The sequence below is a fragment of the Manacus candei genome, unplaced genomic scaffold (genome assembly GCF_025592945.1).
Source record: "Manacus candei isolate 608988 ecotype Guabito, Panama unplaced genomic scaffold, ASM2559294v1 h1tg000057l, whole genome shotgun sequence".
Lineage (NCBI taxonomy): Eukaryota > Metazoa > Chordata > Aves > Passeriformes > Pipridae > Manacus > Manacus candei.
In genome coordinates, this window is record NW_026138105.1 from 10,901,358 (window position 1) to 10,921,882 (window position 20,525).

The 20,525-nt window shown below is 46.6% G+C and overlaps 1 long non-coding RNA gene across 1 annotated transcript; it reads right to left on the reverse strand.

Annotated features, from left to right (window-relative positions):
- Window positions 1-1,275: 1,275 nt before the first annotated feature.
- LOC127478028 (uncharacterized) lies at window positions 1,276-17,249 on the reverse strand. Its single transcript, XR_007907107.1, has 3 exons — window positions 17,168-17,249; window positions 16,952-17,065; window positions 1,276-7,272 (listed from the first exon to the last, which is right to left on the reverse strand). It is a non-coding gene; the product is annotated as an uncharacterized LOC127478028 (long non-coding RNA).
- Window positions 17,250-20,525: the final 3,276 nt, after the last annotated feature.

The window sequence follows — 20,525 nt, forward strand, 5'->3', positions numbered from 1 at the left end:
GTGCTGGCAGAGCGCTGTGTGCAGCCCTGACTGGTGGTGTTGCTCAGGATCTACTGGTCTCTTTGTTCTTGCCAGAGCCATGGGCTGGGTAAAGAAATGCTCCCAGTAAAGATCAATAAACCATCCCACGCTCTCTAGGCAACAACAGGTCAACCACCTCCATCCAAAATCAGCAGAGCCCTTCTCCTCTGCAAGCAGATAGACCTGAAAGCCAAAGACCAACTGCTGTCCCCTTCATTAAGTCACCCTTCTTAACAAACACCATCTCTTCTTCCCACTTTCACCACTTTCTCACCTGCTTGGCTGCCCTGAGAGTTTCACTGCACGGTTTATTGGGATTTATTTTATTTTATTTTATTTTATTTTATTTTATTTTATTTTATTTTATTTGCATTCCCTCTGGTTTCTTCCCCAGAGCCCATGCCATCTGGGATGGGGGCTTGGGCAGCTGTGCCCAACCCGTGCAGGGTATTCCCTGCTCTTCCCTGCTCTCCCTGGGGTGGGGGCACAGGGTTTTACTTCGGTAATTTTCTCTTGGGAGCCTGGGTGAAATATTCAGGCACTTTGTTTGGCCAAGCCCAGGTTGAAAGCCTGTGTGAGGTGACTTTTTCTGCCTGCTGGGTATTCCCTTGGCTTGAAGTGAACAAGAGGAGGTTCTGCCTCTGTGAGACCTGGGCAAGAAGCTCCTTCTGCCCCTGACTCTGCATCTTCCTGAAACTCTTTTCATGTCCATTATCCCTCGAGGGTGCTGTGACTCCATCCGGGTGCTGTAGGATGGGGAGCATAAAGTGCAGCGTGAGGATGACTCTGGTCCTGCCAGCCGTGAGTGGTGGGGGGCCATGGACTCTCTCATCCCCTGCCTTGTGCACACCCTGCCAAGCTGCTTCCCTGTAGGGATGCTCTGTTTGCATCCCTACCTGATCCTGAGATGGAGTGAGTCCCCTTTAGCTCTCCCTGTGTGTAAGCGAGGGAGAAGCTCTCACCTCTGGCTCCCCAAAGCCCCCTCTGCCTCCTCCACTGCTATTCCACTCTCGCCAGCAGAACCCTTCCCCTGGCAAAGGAGGCTGCTGGAAAAAGAGAGCAGCGAGCCCCAAAGACGTGTCATTGTGCTAAGTGCTTTCAAACCTTGCAGGATGTCACTGTGTCACAATTTCAGTTCATTAGGTGGCGCAGGGAAGACGCCGTGACATCAAAGCGCTCCTTTTCCCGATAGAAACGGGAGCAGCTCTTTTGATCTCAGCCCCCAGTATCCCCCCCAGATTAATATTTACTTGTACAACCCAAACCTACGGGGGATCCTGTGCTTGATTCCGCCATATGTTCTGGGGCGGTTTTCCTTGCTTCCCTGGTTTTCTCTGGGAGGTGGTTTGTCGGCGGGGGGAGGAGTAAGCGGTAATTTTTATATGTTTATTTATTTCCCTGCTACCCTCTGCTCCTCAGGCACAGCAGGGGAGGGCACCCAACCTATTTCGTGTCAACCAGTTGCTTTGAAGCTTGCCACAATCAAACGCTTTTATTTTGGGGAACCCGGCCAGCTGTTTGTTTGCTTCCCTGCTTTATATTGATTCAAGGAGATAATCTCCCAGGCCCCACGTGCTTAATCTGTGAGCTGCTAATGTTGCATGAGATATCAAAATGGTCCCTTTGCCCCTGGATTGCTGGGATATTTATGGCTTAATGCAGAGGTTTACAGCACAACGCTCATTTTTGGAGCAGCAGAGAATATATACGTGTGGCTCACAGCACAGACTGCTGTGGACTTCAGTGGGGATATTGGAGCTTGAATTCAGTGCCAAAAGGTGGCCATGTAGTTTATTTCGTGGGGATATTCTGATATAATTTGGTTCCTACTGAGTCATTAGGATTTCTAACATCAGGGCTCAGCCGCTGGCTGCATCCCAGCAAGAGCAACGGATGCTCCCTAAGAATCTAAAATGCAGGGTAGGAACTCAGGATGGGGGAAAAACTCAGTGCAAGTGTAAAGCCTCAACTTCACCCCCAGAAAGAGGGACCAGGTCTCAAAGCCAATTTGAGCAGGATCTGGTTCTCACTGCGTTAGCAGCTCACAAAATGGAGTGGAAATGAATTCAATTCAGAGACATCTAATTTCATGAGAGACTCTCTAAGAATAATTCTGCCGCAGATGCTTAAAGTGATTTCAACTTGAAAAGCAGGAAAGACAGAGAAGATGATAGAAAATGACTATGGAATTTATACCTTCCCCTCCTTGCTTTAAGCCCTGAACATCCTGTGCGTGTCCTGGCATGAAAGCTGGAGAAAACTCTGTGCAAGTAAAGCTATTTCTTCTGGTTTTATTGCCCTGACACAAAGAGGTGGCCACTGAAGGGGTATACAGCCACATGTCCTGGGCCCACAGGGATCAGTCTGGGGGGAAAATCTGTGGTTTTTTAAATGAAGGGTTTTTTTAGCAGTATTTTAAGTGCTGCTTACAGAATGCAAACAGGAGATATTTAAATTGTGTGCTATGGATATCAGTCATTCACACCATCCTGGGGAGCTCTAGGTGATACTTCTGTGCCATAAGTGTTGTTTGGGAGGCAGATCTCAAAAGCCCTGACACAGAGACCGTCACTGATAATAACACATGACCACTATTCTTCCTACTTTTTTTTTCCTGCATTTTTCCTTCCTGCTGTTTAGGGGGTTTAAACAGCCTTGATTTTCTGTGGCTGACAACACACCCCATATGCTATTTATCTTGTCAGAACTCTCTCCCTCTGCCCTCAGCTCCCATTTTGTTCTCATTAATAGTGATTATGAAAAATGGGGCTAAATACTTACTTTCATATGATTTATCCAAATGTTGAACTGCGTAATTGGAGAAGCTAAGACATTATCCCTTCAGATTCTGTCAAGACTCAATTTCTGCATTCAATTTAATTTTGAGACTCATGACCCATAACAGTACATGTATTTATTGCCTTTATGGTGGCTCGCCTGTACAATATATCTATCAATCAGGAGCAGGAAGCTGCATATTATTTATAAGGATTTCAATAGTCAGTGTTTTTTAAGAACACTTGTCCTTCTCACGCAGTTATTAACACAGGGCCTCTAGATACAACAAAATTGAAAGTCAGCTGGAAGGAATGCCCTTATAATGAAGATATTTAATAACTGGCATCAGCCTCTGGTTTTCCTTTCGGTGACAGAAGTGACGCATGAGCAAAGGCAAGGGAATGCTTTGCACTGCAGAAACCTCGCCTGCCCCTTCTAGGGCCTGATCCCTTCCCCTTCCCTCTTGAAATGGCTCATGTCTAAAAGGCATCAGTGCACAGACACATAAGGTTTGGTCCTGCCTTCCTCAGCTCCCTCCCAGAGATGTGCACACACACACACACACACACACACACTTGCACACACAGTGCGTACAAGAGCCGTGTCGTTGCCTTGCAGCGATTTGGTGCATCCCTCTCCCCTTGCTAATCCATCATTTCCACGCCTGTTTTTCACAAATCACTTTTGCCCAGCTTTGGACCTGATGGCAGCTGAATGCAAATGCTTCTCTGCAGCCAAGTGTCTCCATCATATGGATTGTCAACCTGCAACTCGGATCAAAACTGAGCCTCCTCGAGGCTTTGGAGCCACTGTGAAGTACCAAAGCAACAGAGAAACTCAATCCCACCATCACATCCACGTCGCCCACAGTACCACCCTGCTTTCCAAATCAACCCTGACACAGTGTTGAAATTGTTAATAAAACGAGTAATCAAGCTGCTAATATCTGCAAGCACCATTTTGGAAAAGAAGATAATAGAGCAACCATCAGGGAGTATAGTTAATGTATAAAACAATTACTGTAGTCAGATGCTTAAGTAAGAGCCATGGTGGTAACAAAGGCATTACTGTACAGAGCAGCAGAGTACAGTACACAGGATATTTTATTTGTGATGCCAGGATGGAAAAGAAAAACTCTTAAGAGGAAGCTGATGCATTTTTTACCAAATTTTCACCAGTAGCCTTTTTCCTTGGCATGAAACCTGCTAACACACGTGTGTGCATGCACACACACATACGTGTGCACACAAATGCAGTTTTAACTTAGTATTATTTGTTGTAGAAACTAATATGGTTATTTAAAGCGCCCTCGTTTGCTGCCAGCTAGCTCATGGTAGTGGTTGTCTTTCTTTTAAATACTAAGTGTATATATATATATATATGTAAACACTAGCAGTTTCAAATCCTAACAGTGGTAATCAGTCAAGATAGCTTTGGTTCAAGTAGGCCTGTTAAACAAAGGCTTCCCAGTGCCATTTCTGATAAGGATCTAACTGCTAATCTTTTACTTTGCAGCCAGTCAGAGTCTTGGGCACAGCTCTTCCCTCCTTGTGAGACTGTTGCAGGGAACAATAAGAATATTGATTCTTTTTTTTTTTTTTTAAGACTCATAATACCACAATGATTTCCACCCCCCTCCCCTTTATTTTCTCCAGCATTTGGTGGTTTTTGCTCAGCTTTAATTGCTACAAAGCTCTCCTGTTTTCTGTTGTTAGCACTAAATCTGTATCCTACTCCCTGCTGCATGGCAGCGGTTAGGACATTTTATTGTCTCTTTAATCCCAGTTCTTCTGTTGTGCATCTTCCTCTGCAAGGAGAAAAAACTGCCCAGTGAACCCCAAAGCACAGAGGAAAAACACAAAGGATGTAAATAAAAGGACTGGATGGGATATCCTGGTTAAGCACTTACAGAGCAGGAGCTGTTTGCTGGGAGAGGGGTGCTGAGAAGGAATTTTGCTGTTTTTCATTTAAGGATGAATGTAAGAGTGGAAGTACCTAAAATGGCTTAACTGGAATGCCTTGGGTTTATCCAGAAAGATTTCTGTCTATGCAGCCATTCAACTGACTGGGAGAAAAAGTGAAGTATTGTCACTGATAATTTTTCCATTAAACCATTATCCCAATTTTCTATTCACGAAATATTTTCCCCTGTAGTGAACACTGTTCTGTTTTTTAATGTGTACAAGATATTTTAGCTGTTTCCCTGCCTTCAATTTCAAAAAGATAAAAAAAAAGAAGTCACAATTCAAAATACTTTTATCAGCTTTAATAACCACATTATCACGCTAGTTTTGGTTTTATGACATATTCTGCATAGAACTCAAATGCAGCAAAACTATATATCTCCATTTAAATAAATGGAGAGGATCTACTGAACAATTCCTTCTGGTTGGATTATAGATGGAGCAACAATAATAACTATACTCAGGTCATGTAACTCTTTACATTAAAACTTAGTTTCACATTGTTTCAAATTTTGACAACTTTTAGCCCAGATTTTAGCAGAAACAATGCACCCATTTCTCAGAACAGGTCAATGAAAATCAGAAAGCTCTGTCCAATAAATCACTATTTTTGGAGCCTGTCTCACAGTCACTTGCTGGGTACTTTCCCCTCACATCGGGATTTGCGAAGGGCCGTGTGCTCTTTCCCATGAACTTTGCATTTATCCATTCCTCTAGTGCTCTCTGGTTCCTGTGGGAAATCTCTTTAATGCTGGAAATCCTGAGGTTAACTAGCTACAATTGGTATTTATTTATTAAAAGCATTGGCTGGTCTTGAGGCTGAGCAAGGATGGGTTTCTCATCCAGGAGATTCAGGGATTTACCTGGGGGAACGAAATCAGCTGAGGCCAAAGGGTCCCATCCATTCCTGGGTGCATCACCAGGTCCACTTCAACAGATAAGGGATGCAGGAGACCTCGATCCCTCATCCCACTGTCCTTCACTGCACTGACCAGTACGTCATGGTTGTCATTATTAGATTTTTTTTTAAATTCTATCGCTTGTTTTTTTTATGGTCAGACAGTCACCTGTCAGCATCAATTACGGGAGTTAATATTGATGTCCTCTTAAAAGAGGTTTAAATATTAAAGTGAAAAGGGACTTGCTCTGGGCTTCATCTCTTTGTGGTGCTCGTCAACAAAACCTGAGCTTGCAAAACAGTTGTCACAGCGATTTTTTGTGTCCTGCGCTGACGTGACGGCAAAAGTCGCCGGGATTTTTCAAATGAGCAAACTGCACTTATTAATTATGCTAATAATGACGACTCCAGATAGCTGCTCTGAGGAAGACAATGGCTGAAACTTGCTCCTTGCAAAAGGGGCAGTGGAGGAGCCGTTGCCTCTGTTGTATTTAGAGGCTTTAATGCACGAAAAAAATCTTCCTCTGCTTCTGAGGAAACAATCATTCACACCTATAAACCCAAACCCTCAGTATGCATATCTTTATTTTAACCACCATGCTATTTATTGATTTTCCCTGCAATTATGCAGTGCTGTATTTATTTGCAGCAGGGCTCTGCTGTGCCATATATTAAACCTCCCTTCCTCCAGTGGTGGCTCTTTAGAAAAATGCTTCTGATTTCCCCTCAGAGTATGAGGTCAATAGGCCATAACTTATGATTTTGAACCTATAGCCAGACCTAATTTATGGATCATTTCTGGTTTCTTGTGTTTAACTGTTTCTGGGAGAGGTTTTCATCAGAGAGAGAGAGCAGATCCATGTGCACAGCTGGGATCCAGACCTATGGACTGTAGGAAGGCTCAGGGCAATGCTATAGCTAATTCAGATCTGCCTCTCTATAAATTATGTATAGTTCTCCTGAAAAATGTTTGTATTTCCTAATATACCTCTAAGTTATTGCACTAAAGCAAGGGAAATGTTGTTAGGAAAGTCAGTTCTCACGTAACAGAAATTAACTTTCATTTGCTAAGCACAGAATGCATTTAATTCTCAAATTTTGTTTATTGGGCTAATATTGACAAAATATGAATTTGCTTTTCTTACCTCACAACTTTGGCAATATTTGCCATGGACAAAAGGTGAAGGTTTTACATTACAATGTGTAAACATTACAAAAAATAATCTGGTCTCCAGCACGATCAGGTTTGCATCAGGGTGGGGTGTCAGGGCGATGCTGTGGGCAGGATCAGCAGAGGTATGGCTGAAATGAAGGGGTTCACACGCTGTTTTCTCTGACACAAACTGGCTCAGGGGGCTCAGGAAAGGGCCAATTCCCCCTTCCAGAAGACTTTCTGATTAAAGGCAGAGAAAGCTGGGTGTATAAATGGGGGCAGCACAGGCTGCCTGTACAGAGGGAAGTGTCTGGAGTCAGCTGGGCCAGGGCCGTGGCTTGCTACATGCATCAGTTCATTTTTGACTTAACTGCCTGAGCAGCTCCTGGGAGCGATCCCCTTGTGCTTTCCATCACCAAAACCATCTGCTAGAGTTGTGCCTGGAATTACCTGGTCCTCTGGAGGCAGCAGGGAGAGAAAAAAGAAAAAAAAAAAAAAGCAAAGTGAAATTCTTCCCTGGAAAGAAGTAAAATAAATAATTAAATAAATAAATTTTAAAATATTTAACCCATTCGATCCTGAATGATGTTTTTTTTGCAACCCCAACGCAGGTCAGGCAGGGGCTGGGTTGGATCCATCCTTCAGGAGCTCAGTGGTGGGACTGGGTGCCTGGAGGTTCACCAGGTGCCTGGAGGGTGTGATGGAACATGCCAGGGAACAAGTAGATGGAGTCAAAAGCTGCTGATGAGGTTCGGATGTGAGCTGGTGCCAGGCACACTCAGCAGCGGCTCCGCAGCCCCGGCTGCGTCAGCACCGAGCTTGCCATGATAACCCTCAGTTCTGCACACCCAGGCACGTGGGATCACAGGAAACACAGCTACAAAAATGCCATGGGCAGTCCAGAGTGAGGAGTGAGCTGCTCCTCTCTCCCTGGGGCATGGGCAGGGTGCCCATGGCTGCCCAGGGTGCCGCAGGGGCAGCGGCACACGTGGTGAGTGTGTGAGTGCTCACGTCTGCCCACAGCAGGCTCTGACCCCCCGCAGCACCCAGGCACCACGGGGTGACTTGGAGATGAACCCACAGCCTTTAATTCTGGATTTATGGCTGCTACTGATCCTAAGCTAACCCCCTGCCATTACAGTGTCTGAATGCAACTTTGGGGATTAATAAATGGGAAAAGTCGAGGCCTTAGTTGTCAGGAATATTGTAGATGTGCCCGGCACTAAAACCAACAGCCATAAACCACAGAGGAATCCACTTCACCTAAAGAGAAACCAGCTGCAGAGGGTTAACAGAGTCCAACCATCATGCCAAGAGATGCAGCCACTGCTCCAGGCTCCAGTGTCGCGTTGCAGGAGCCCAAGGAGTTAAACCCAAGCAAACCTCCTCATGCATTTTATGTCACAACTCCCCCCTTTTTGTCTGTGTGTGTGTGTGTGTGACCAAGCCAAGTTCTTTTTTAGCTCTACCCTTTTGAAAACTGCTGGTTACAGATAAATTAAAATGCCAGAACTGAAATTGCCCACGTTAGCCCCTAAGGGAGCCTGCACTGTCATCTTTCATTAGATGCTGATAGACCAAAAGCCCAAGGCAAAGTGAAAGCTGGTTCCTAAGAAAGGGCTGGGAGCCAGGAGCTGCATCTCTCTGCTGTAATCTTGCATCTCTGTCCTTTTAAGTTTAAGCTGAGCAATGCTTTCTTGGACATGTCTGTTTTCATACTGCAAATTTCAGTCTTAAAATCAACAGCAAATATGAACAGGGTATTCCACAGAGTCTTAAATTGTCAAGACAAGCCAGTGCATTTTCTCAGAGCAATCTGATGGTTTTGTCTGGTGTCAGCCCTTACATCCTCCAGTGCAGATGATATGTTTGGACGGTTTAATAAAGAGCTGTTTATAAATATGACTGTTATTCTTTTTTTAAAAAAATAGAATTACAGAATCTTTCAGTAATGGAGGTGGGATTTCCCCCATAATTCTTCCATCTTTTTGCAGGACAGGTAGTGGCTTGGTGGGCTTTGTGAGGTGTAACACAAGGGTGAAATGGTCAAGTTTAAAAAAAAAATTATGCCTGCACAAGATGCTTAATAAACCATAAAGGCCAGTGGCTTTCCAGCATCCTTTCACTTTGTGTTTGAATTAAAGATGTGCCATGACTTAGAAAAATGGGGTTTGTCTAGGGTGTGCACAGGCACTGGGCAGCAGGCAGGAGCCTCCAAAAGGAGCAACAGCCAAATCTGATCCCTAATGAGCAACTCAAACTGTGTTTTGCTGCTGTGCCCAAAGGATAAAAGCTTCCTTATTTTCCCAGGAGCAGTGAATGGGTGAGAAGGCTCTTTAACATCACCCCTGTGTCACCTTATCTGTACAAAATCCTGCTGAGGAAATCAAGCTGGGAAACCACACTGGGCTGCCTGGTTGTTGTAGCCTTTGGATGGACAGTCACCATGAAGTTCAATAGCAGGTGGCTGAATGTGGTATCTTTTAAGGCATGCAAAAGTGTTGAAAGCCTGGAGAAGCCAGCCCAGTTGTTTTTGCTCATCTGTCGCTTTAGGCAGTGAAATAATTTACTCCATTTCCATCCACCTTCCTCCCTTTATTTGTATTGAATTATGATGGGGGAAACGAGCCGTCTTAGATGTTGCTTACTTTCCTGGAGTCAGCAAGGCTTTGGTCTCCAGACCATTATATCTCTGTGCTCCTGATCTCAATGGTTGTGTGATTTTTTTTTTTTTTCCTGGCTGCTCCTGAATTAATTTTTACTCTGTGTGTACAACACAAAGCAAACAACCGCCCAGCGCAGTCCAGCACGCTTTTCTCTCTGCGGCAGGCAGGGCCACTGCACCGCGTGACACCCGCAGCTGATTGAGTGTGTGGAACCAGAACACAAAGTAAAGAAAACTGGAAAGTACATTGTTCCAAAAGTTATTGGGCAAGGCCGTGGGGAATTAGTTTTCATTGCTCAACAGCTCCAGAGGAGGCAATAATAATGAGCTGCACTTAGCAAAAGTAAATACCTGTGACAACCCCATGGAGGTGCGCAGGGCTCGGGCTGTGTCAGCACTGTGAGCTGGACTCCTCGGGATCATGAAGGAAGGAGGAAAATTTTGGCTTTATTTCTGGGGAGTTTCTGCTGTATCTGAGCACTTCAGTGGAAGGTACTTTGGTAGGGATTTTATGAGAGGTCTTAGCAAGGACAAACATTCCTGCAATGAAATAATTTGGCATTTTAACTGTAAATTTTCTTTCACTGCATCCCAGAGACTTGATTCCAACATACAATGAGGAAGGGGATTCCATGGGCTTCATGACCAGCGCTGCCACTGCTCTGCCTTCCCAATTTCACTCCTTCTCATTTTTAAATAAATTCTTATACGCCACAGATGAAGTCTGTTGCCAGAGGCTGTCATTTGGGATAAAGTAGGGGTTTAATTTCACATATGTGATCCAAATACAATCAGAAGAGTGAAAAGAAGATCAGACTTTGGGTCTCATTATGCTCACTTCTCCTGACTCTGGATAATTTTTGCAGACTGAGGTTTGTCTGGAGGGTTGGTGCAGGGTGTGAGTGCACCCAGCAAGCCTTTGGGATGCCCAGCAAGGATGCAGCCACACCTCCTTGCCTGGGTCTTCCAACCCTCCAGCATCCACTATATACAGAAAGGTCATGTAAAAAAACCCCAGCCAAGCCTCCAGCACTTTCCAGCAGGAGCCTGGGAACAGCCATCAGGCAGCAATTGTGCCTGACATTGTGCACATCAGGGTGGTTTCTCTCACTGGTGAGCAGAGGTGGGTGCTCTAAAGAACCTTTTTTGGCCACAGAGCAAAACTGTGGGGTTGTAAGAAGGGCAAATTTGGTCTAAAATCAGGAATGCCATTTAGTTTCCTGACTTATAGGATAATCACACTCCCTTTACACGGGTGTCATGCCGTTTAATTAGTAAATGATTAATTTGTTAATGATTTCCCTGGCATGGAAAGCACTGCTGAACAGCTTCTTTTCCCAGCCATGGAAATCTGTGGCAGAAGGGAGGTACATCTGCACCTTCTCAGGCCTGTCTGGTTACTCCCCCATTCCTCCACTGCTCTACTGCTCTGCTCGGGTCTGTGCACTTGGTATCTGCAGCTCCTCTGCAGTAAGGCAGGAAAGGTTTCCATGGGCTGAGCCACATCATTGCTCTCCATGAAGCAAAAAGAGAAAATATATTTTCTCAGAGCTGGACAAGAGCTGGGAACTGAGTATCAACTCTCCTGGCAGCCACTGCTGCACCTTGCTCAGAGCCACCTGCAGAAAAGACATGTTTGCATGGCAAACTCCAACATAAAACATGTTTTTCTGCTCTGTAAACACTAAAATATCTCAAATTCTGTTTTATTCACAATTTCAGCAAATGAGATTATTGGTGAAAGGAGAAGGAAGCACAAATGAATTGCAGCCTTGCTTAGGAAAAAGGAGAGAGACTCATTTAAGCCAATTTCTCCAATCAAGAAGAAAGGCTGTTTGAAAAACAGATCAAAACAAGTCTAGTTTCCTTGCAGAAGGAGTTGATCAGAATGGCATTTTCCATAAAAAGGGCTCAAGAGGAACTTTGAAAAGACTTGGGCTGATCCCTGGAGTGGTTTGAACCCTCACAGCACATGCTGCAGCATTCCCATACCCTGGTGTGGCTGTTTCTCCACCTTCCTCTGTCTCCCAAGGGGTCATTTTGCTACAGAGACAGATGAAAAGCCCCAGAAAGGTTTCCATTTTCCTGACCCTGCTTGAAAGCTTCTCTGACCAAGATGAATCTGTTCCCTGGCCTCTGGAAGCACCCCAGGTTTCAGGCAGAGATAGGGTTCACCACAGCCTGTGCTCTGCTGTGGGTCCTGCCCTTTTAATTCTTGTGAGCAGCTTATCTGCCTTTCCTTATCTCGATTCCTTCCTTCTTCATGATTCCCTTCTTACCCTTACCTTCCTGCCATCCTTTTCCCCAGTCCAGTTAAACCTCCCTGGGGAGGGGTTGCCCCTTTTACAGCTTTTTGCCTGAAGCTACACATCTCCCAACCGAGTGCTTTTTTGAGGGCCCTTGATTTTAGAAAGCTCCAGTTTTGGAGTTAAGTGGCATCAGCATTGTGGCACTGGGAAAAAACCTGCTGCAAGTGTGAGCAGAGCTGAACCCCTCACATCTTGGCTCCATATTCCTTAGGAAACCTTGGCACACAAATACACTGCCTTTTGTGTGCAAAGCCGTGCACTCAGCTCTGCAAACTGGTGAGATTGGCTTAAAATTAATGACGTTTTGGCTTAAAATTAATGACGTTTTAAAACTGAGTAAAATACATTTTGGGCAACTTTCATCTGCTCCTTGGCTTTGGAGTGGTTCTCAGTTTGGCCCTGGGGACCACTTCAATCCCATTTCCAAGTTCTTCTCTGTACCCTGGAGGGCCAGACGTCTACTTGAAGAAATCAAATCAAACCTGAGATTGCCCGAAACCCCACAAAAATACTGATGCTTTTAAAACCAAACAAAATCTTCACTCCAAATGGAAACTGGGTCCAGCCTGACAACAAAAATCACAAGTTGGCACTGCAGCCCTCCCAGCGAGGCATCCTGGCTGATTAGCGCTGCTGCCTCATTAACATGCATACCATAATCTCATTTGCTCCAGGATTGCTTTGATGTTAATTCCAGCGTTTTGGTGCAGTGTGGTACTGCACTCTGTGTTTCCAGGCTAGCATCCCTCTCTTCTGCAGTCCAAGCCTTTTCTTTCCCGTGAGTCTGCCCTTGCTGCAGCCACTAAAGCACCAGCCACCTTCATCCTCCCATGGTGTGGCTTTGCCCCCACCTTCCAGCCTGGCCCCACACTGGTTGTGCTCTGCTTTCCATGTCATTTACCTCTCCCTATAATTTTCCAGCCATTCTTTCATATATTTTTTCAAACTAAGAGAACCTTTTCCCCAAGCCCCATGACTCCTAGGTAGGATATTCAGCTGTGAAGGTTGTCCACTTGGGGGACAAGGGAAGGATATTTGGTGCATCCTGCCCAGTGGGTTTGCTCTGTGGCTCATGAACAAATCTGCTGAACCCTGCTGCTGCAGCTGGCCAGCTCTGCTGCCTTCCTTCACTGTGAGAGGGGACAGCCATGGTGTGGAGGGGATGGGCAGACATCATGGCAAGGACACCAAGCTGAGCCCTGGTCTCTCCAAACACACTCTCTGCTCATGGGGCTATTTTTATGGTTAGAGGAGAAGGACTGTGGGGTGTCCAGTCAGAGAAGGAGCTCTGAGCTGGCTGCCATCTGCCTGTCAGCCCAGGATAACCATGTCTGCAGCCCATGGAACTGCATGGAGCCATGGGGGCACGGGGGCTGGGTGGAGCAGGGCCACAGCCCTGGGTGTTGGGGTGCCAGGCACAGGCTCTGTGCTCTCAGGGACAGCTCTGTGTCTCCATAAATAGCTGTGCTCAGTGTGTGCATGCACAGCTGTGCAAGTTATTGTCCATAGATGCTCCTGAAATCATACACCCCAAAAGCCTTGCACCCCTGGGAAACACTGTCCCCCTCCTTCTGGATGGCCCCAAGCTGGAGCACAGAAAAAAGCACAAGAAGCCAGTAAATGCAGAGAGTAGTGAATCCTGCTTACTCCAATGAGAAAATAAATGCACTGGTGCAGCATGGACAAGGGCATCACCAGGTGTTCAGTGAGGTGGGGGACCAAAGTTTGATGTATGTCATTACAGGGAGCAGAGCTATCAAGAGAGCCAGACATGTGGCCAGGGTTGGCTGGGGCTGGGGCTGGGGTAAAGAGGTTTTGTTCAGAGCAAGGTGGAGGCTTAACCTCTCCACAAAATCAATCATTTACACACTTCTCCAGTGTGGATTCTGGATATCCCAGACATTTATGACTGCGAGGACTCAGAGCTGCCTCAAAACATGGGCAGGCCAGAAACGCGAGGCTGCTTTATTGTCTGGGAGATCAATGACTTTAATAATTAGCATCTTACTTACACATGATTTCTATACTCAATTTGAATCTTAATTAGAGATGGAGAGGGGGATTTAGAAATCCTGATGTAGCTCATGAGTGTCTCCCGCCTGCTTGGAGGAAACCCTGCAGTGAGACCCCTGACAAACCTGCTGCAGCATCAGGGACCTCACCCCGCTGCTTCCTGGGGAGCATCCAGTCCCTCCAGGGATGCCACCGGAGCTGGAGGGTCCCACAGCCAAGCCCTGTACATTTACAGAGCACAAAGCACAGCTCCAGCCTGCAAGGACAGGGGTTGGCCAAAGGGTAACCACAGGCACTCACCCAATGCGTGTCTCCAGCTCAGAGGTACCACCAGCACCTTCTGCTAAAGGGAGATGTGATGAACCCTAGGACTGCCTCTGCTGGTAGGACAGGCTGCAGGGAGCATGGAGCTGCTCTGGATGGGCTGAGGTTGCTAGTACTGCTGAGTCCCAGCATCTGCCCAAAGTGCTCAGCAGCTGTAAAAATCCGCTGTGATTTAGGGCCCAAGAAAGGGATGGAGGGGCTGTCAGTGCAGGCAGGCGGCTTTAAACCTCAGCCTACGTGTCTTTACACAGGGAGATGCATTAAAAAAATGCGAGGCATTTGAAGCCCACCATTTTAATTAAACTGATTTAACATCCGAGCTTGCGAGGGGCTCGGGGCTGGCAAGCACAAAGGAGCTGCACAATCACTTTGGCTCCATTGTTGACGGGCTTTTGCTCTCTGTTTGTACAATAACCTATTGAACTTTTCCAGACTGTAATTCAATACAGAATAGATCCTTGCAGGAGGCTTTTTTGGCAGGGAGCACTGAAGGCCTTGAATCAATTTCACTTTTCCAGCGTGGTTGTTTAATGTATTGATACCAGCTGGAAAAAAAAAAAAAAGGAGGAAAAATAAAAAGGAATCAATGTTACTTTTATTTGTCCTGAGCTGAAGCCTTTTGGTTCCGTTCTTTGTGACACTGATACCATGCAGCGTGTGGCCATTGTCCCACCTTCGCCAGAGAAAGCATAGGCCGCTAATGCGAAACAAGGCGGGTTTTTTTGTTGGTAATACTTCCCGCTTTTGCAAGGGCTTAAAAGGTTTTATAGGAAGAGAAAAGTCCAGCAACCCACCACTGCACGGCTTAGGTGGTTGTTCTAGTGGTACTCAAGCAATGCTTGAGGACTCTGGGTGTGCAGCCAAGGTGGTGCTCAGGGTCAGGCATCGCTCCATCACCTGGGCACAAACCTAGAGCTGAGCACAGCATCAGGCCAGACAGGGCTTCTCCAGCTCCTCTCTGAGGACCCGATTTTAAAAACAGCCCAGGGACTTCCTGCCATGCTCTGGCAGCACAGCTGGACAGGCCCTGCAGGGGGATCTGTGCTGCATTACCAGTGGGCCAATTTCATCCTCTGCATCCAGGTGTGGCTGTGCAGCCTCAGAGAAAGGGCAAGAGGAGAGAAAACACCAGTATGGCTGTGGCCGAGCCTGGGGTGGGCTGTCAGCACAGTGCAGCCCACCATGACCCTTCCACACAGAAGGGATGCCCACGGTTTGGGTAACACGGCAGGAACACGCAGGCTCCGGAGCAAGGGATGCGCTGCGCACCAGAAGCACTCCCAAAAGACAGGGCTGTTAATTGTTACTTAAGCAACGAAGCTGTTTCAGATTGCCTGGGGTGAAGCAGCGGCAGTGGAAGGTTTCTCACTGCCAGAGTGAGAAGTGGCATCGTTGGGGCCTCTCTTTGCTGAGAAACTTACTGGGAGTGTGAATGAAAACTGTGGGCTGCCCCGGGGCCACTGGTGTGACTGCAAGCATGAAGCACCTGGGAGAGAAACCAGAAAATCCAGCCCAAAATGAGCATGCAGAGGGAAAACAAATCCTCTTGGGTTGAGCCAAACTTCCAGACGAAAACAGGGAGCAGGATTGGGAGGGGTCAGACATGTCCTGGGCTCCCAGGCATCCCTGCTGAGCCGGTGTGCCTTTTCCAGCCCTGGAAGAGGAGTATTTCCCTGCCTTGCCCCCATCCCAGCCCTCCCCCAGCCATGCTGCCTGTGAGGGTCTGGCCTGTGTGAACCAACTGAATATGGCACACACGAACACACGTGAAGAGATAGGGAATGTGCTTGGAGACAATTGCCAGTCATCCTAGGAAAGGGAAAGGCTGGATTTCACAAGCTCTTAGTGATGAAAAGCACAAATCCCACTGACTTACACTCTCAGAGTATTTTTTCTGTTAGGATTTCTGCAAATGAAGAGGAGACTGATACTCCAGCAGTTAATTGTGGGAAAATAGGACTGTTTTGAATGGAGTTTTACTTGCTGAAGATCTGTCCTGAGGAGTTAGTCTTGGGTTTAAAAGGCAGATGCTCAAGGGCCAGACAGAGCTTTCTGCCCTGCCGTTTACCACGGGTAGAGAGGTAAAATTTACCCCTCTAAGCTACTTTACACCTACCTTATGTCCCTAAAACATATCTGTGTGCATGGCAAGGTGTCTGTTCCTCCCTGTCTCATTAGAAATTCAAGCCCTCTGATATCACTGTAGCGAATCCTGACAAACGGAACTGGGAAACACAGTCACTGCTTATAATGAGGTGCTGCAGTGTAAATCTAATCTTCATTTAGAGCAATTTCTGAGAGACAAAGAAAAATCCACCTGACGAGGTGTCGGTGAACCGTGCGATGTACCTACAAATCAAAGCCCCACGTCTCAAAACTTAGTCGGGAAGGGGAAATAAATGGAAGGAGAGCAGCCAAGGAGGTGGCAGCCGCGTTGCAGGAGCCTTCCCTGGGCAGGATGGGGCAGGTGAGGATGGAATGCCCGGGAGCATCTCCCGTCGGCGCAGCCCCCACCACCAAACACCGCCACAGCCACGCACACACGATGTACTCCTGACCCTCAGCATCCCCTTTCTCCCCTTCCTCCCCCCCTCCACTTATAAATCAGAGCAGAATTAATTCAGGCGCCGCGTTTTATTTGATAAACGTCAAAATATGTAAATACCGGGCTCTCTTCCTACAGTCGCTAAAACAAATGGAAAACACATTTATTAGCATAGAGATGAGTTTAATCAAATCAGCGGCGAGTACAAATTAGCCACAGGAAACGTAATGAGCTGGGAATTAATTAGCAGCATAATGGTAATAACTTTGCCTGCTGATTACCTTGCGGCCATGGCTCTCCCCCAGGGCTTTCCATGGGTTCTCCAACAGCTGATCTTTTCTGTTGCAGGAGCCCCTGAACTGGAACAGCATGGCCGACAGCTCCCGTGCAACAGACTGGAGGAGGGGAGGGAGATGGAGCGAGGGAGGGAAAAAAAAAAAGCCGTGTGAAAGATCCACTGCCTTTTACCTTCCCCAGGCGCGAGCCTGTTCCTTTACCTATCGCTCTCCTGGTTTGTCCTGCCAGGCTGAGCGTTCCCTGCTCCTGCCTGTGGGAATGCTGCCCTCATGAGTGGTGGGTTGGGTGGGATATCTGGGTCACCTTCCCAAATTGAATATTGCCTCCTAGGCCAGGCACATGGCACATTTCAGAACCCCGGGCTTGTTCCAGGGCATCCTGCTGCAAGGGGGTGATGCTGCATCTGACTTGTTCCAAAATAAGTCAGATAAACCCGGTGGTTTTGGACAGGGGCTGAAGTTGCCTTGGGAAGGGCAGGAGCAGGCTGACCCCCGGAGACTCAGCTGGCTGTTTGGAGGAGCTGATGTTGCATGCGAAAGGGACAATTGGTGCTCCAGGGGCTTTGTAAAGTGCTGGGCTTGTAAATTAACTGTTTGACACCAACAGTGATGGAGAACAGTGGGGGGCAGGGGCTGGATGGAGGGAAGGGGCAGTTTCTCTTGATTTATTTGTATTCTTTCTGCAGTGCCTCTTCTCCTAACACCTGAGCAGTCCAAAATAACTTGCACAGAGCCTTCCAGTGCCGGAGCTAAAAGCACTTCATAAGCCTTAATGAATCAAGCTGTGCAACAACCCTGCAAGGAATTATTATTCCCAATGGTGCTGGAAGGTTAAGGGGAAAATGCTCATGTTTGGGGGCCTCCATTTAGGTGCTCCAGTCCACCCTCGTACACCTTCACACAGCAGCCTCCCAGTCAAGTGACTGAGTCAAAACATGAGAAGATAAAACCAAAAAAGCTAAGTTAGAAAATTAGCCAGGCCAAGCATCGATGTGCTTTAGCAGGGATCCAGGGGGGAATTAACTAAGCATCTAAGTTTAAAATGTAATTCAAAGCATTTCTTGGAAACTGTATGGATGATGAAAAGTGGGAGCCCTGCTCCCAGGTCGCTGGTACCTGCAGAGCCTTTTTTTTCACTCTGCTTCGGCGAGTGAAGTTGTGTCCAGACTGCATAAATACCCCACGAAATTGAGGGAGATAAAAAAGGCAAAGCCCCAGCGCTGACAAGGATGTGGGGATTTTGTTTTTCCCAAGGAGATGGTGCCAGTTTGCCCTCGTGGTACTAGTGGTACCTAATAAATCTACCAAATAATACGAGTGGTGAATCCAAGAAGTGATGTCAACCATATCACTCCGGCTGCTCCAAACCGTGACTCAACCGTGCCAGCTGCTTGGGCCATCCAGGTTTGGGCAGATGTTTGATTGGAGCTGTCAGGAGCTGGCAGCCCGAAACTGATGCAAACAATGAAGAAGTCAGCACTTGAAAACATATCTGGGTTTGGATGGGAAGGGGCAGAGGTTCTTTCATTTATTGGAGACAATCAGAGACAGGATTTTGGCATTTCACAGGGCGTGGCTGTGCTAACAGGAAGGTGTCTGCACTTTGGGGTTAACTGTGTCCCTTTCTGAGAAGCAAGGGCTTCTCTCAACAGAGATGGACTTGGTCCAAAATGAAGGCTCTGTTTTGTCCTTAAGCATAAAGAAGCTTCATGTTCAGCTCTGATCTTTGAAGCTGAGATTAATTCCTCCTACTTAGGGATCCTAGTAAAATCCATATATGACCTCTGGCTTCAAAAATAAGCAAGTGGGCATACAAATTTCTGCTTGGACACCCAAGATAAAGCTTTCCAAAGTCCTTGCTATTGCCCTGACTTTGCTTTTCGCAGATATTTCTGGAGTATTCACCATTGCCTTTACTGGCAATATCAGGTCATTGATTCTACCAACATCTCCCTGAAGACTTTGATCAAACCTGCCCATGCCAGCAACCCTGATGGTGATGCCTCACCTCAGCAAGCTGGTTGGGAGAAGGAATTGGCTTCCCAACAGTTGTCCCTGGAAAACCTCACAGGTCCCTCCAAAACCAAGCCAGAGGAGAGCAAATGAGCCCTGCTGCACTCTGGATCAGAGCTGCTTTCATGCAGGGGCTGAAATGCATGTTTAAAAGTCCCAAAGTGTGTCAACAAACTGAAATCCAGTCCCCATGGGGGGTTTGGTGATGTGTGAACTTTTGTGGGAGAATTTTCTCAGTCTGGAGAAGCAGAGGCAGAACCAGGACAGAGCAACTCTTTAGAGCCTGACATGCAGAGGGACATGGGAAAGGGATACTTGCACAGATACTTCCAGTGTTTTCTCAGAATTCCTACTTTCAGGAGGCAGTGCTGCCTGCCCTGTTGCAGGCTTGACTGGGCTCAAGCCTTCCTGTTGTTTTTTTGGTTTGTACCCAAAGGTGAAGGGTCTCCAAGCCTGATGGGCACTGTGGACTATGCAGGAGCTGTTGACTACTCTCAAAGGCCATTTCTGGGATGCTCCTCTCTGGAGATCCCACCTGCAGAGTCAGGGCAACATGGGTCTGACCTAGGATGAAAGTTATATGGCTTCAGCTAAAGATGCTTCATTTTTTACTCCTTTTATTGCCTCTGATTATTTTTTTTTCCAAGGGAGCTTGTGCAAGTTGACACAATAGATTAAACCGTGAGTTGTAGTTGAAGAGTCCTGTATTTTATTATCATGGGTAAATAATACCTCACCCAGAGGAAAATGGGAGAACACAAGGTCACCCAGCATGCCCAGAGCGGAGCCTGAATAGAAGGTCTAAGTTGCTCCAGCCTCCCATGCAGCCTGTGCTTTGTTCTGAAGGCAGAGGGGTTTATTCTTCAAAGTACCACTTCCCTTTGCTACCTGCAGACAAATAGGTTGCTCTAAGATGCATGCTACGAGCTGATTTTTGATTCATGGGAGCCTGAACCAACACTGATCATAAGAGAATCGACAGTGATCATAAAATATGAAAGGTTTTTAAGAAGGACTCTACATCATATTGAGGTCTGCAGCAGGCTTTCTGCTTTAGAGCCAGAGGGGCCAAATGAATCCCCGGTTCATTGATGAAAATGTGGAAGTGAAAGCAGTGAGAGCAGAATTTGCCCCTGTATATTTAAGGCTACCCAGTGCCACAGAAGCTTTTAGGAAATCTACCGCTTTAAGCATAAACACAAGACAATTTTGTTTTCAGGCAATTTTCTTGCCAATGCTTTTTCTTAAAAATCTGCACGGCTGTCATATAAAATATGCCTTGGTTTGTTCTAATTTAGATTACGCATATTTGTCCTCAGTGAATGATTGATTAAGTGCTCTGATCTTGACTGCTATGTTAGCAGCAGGGTATCTGTGCAAGAGGATTGGGAAGCTCATTGGATAAATGGTAGAGATGAAATCTTAGCTGTTACAGATCTGGGTTTCTTTTTCACAGCCAAGGCAAATGCTGTCTTCTGTGCAATAACAAACATGCTTTGTAATGTGTTTCGGGACAGTGCTGAGCCTGACTTTGTTTCTTCATGGA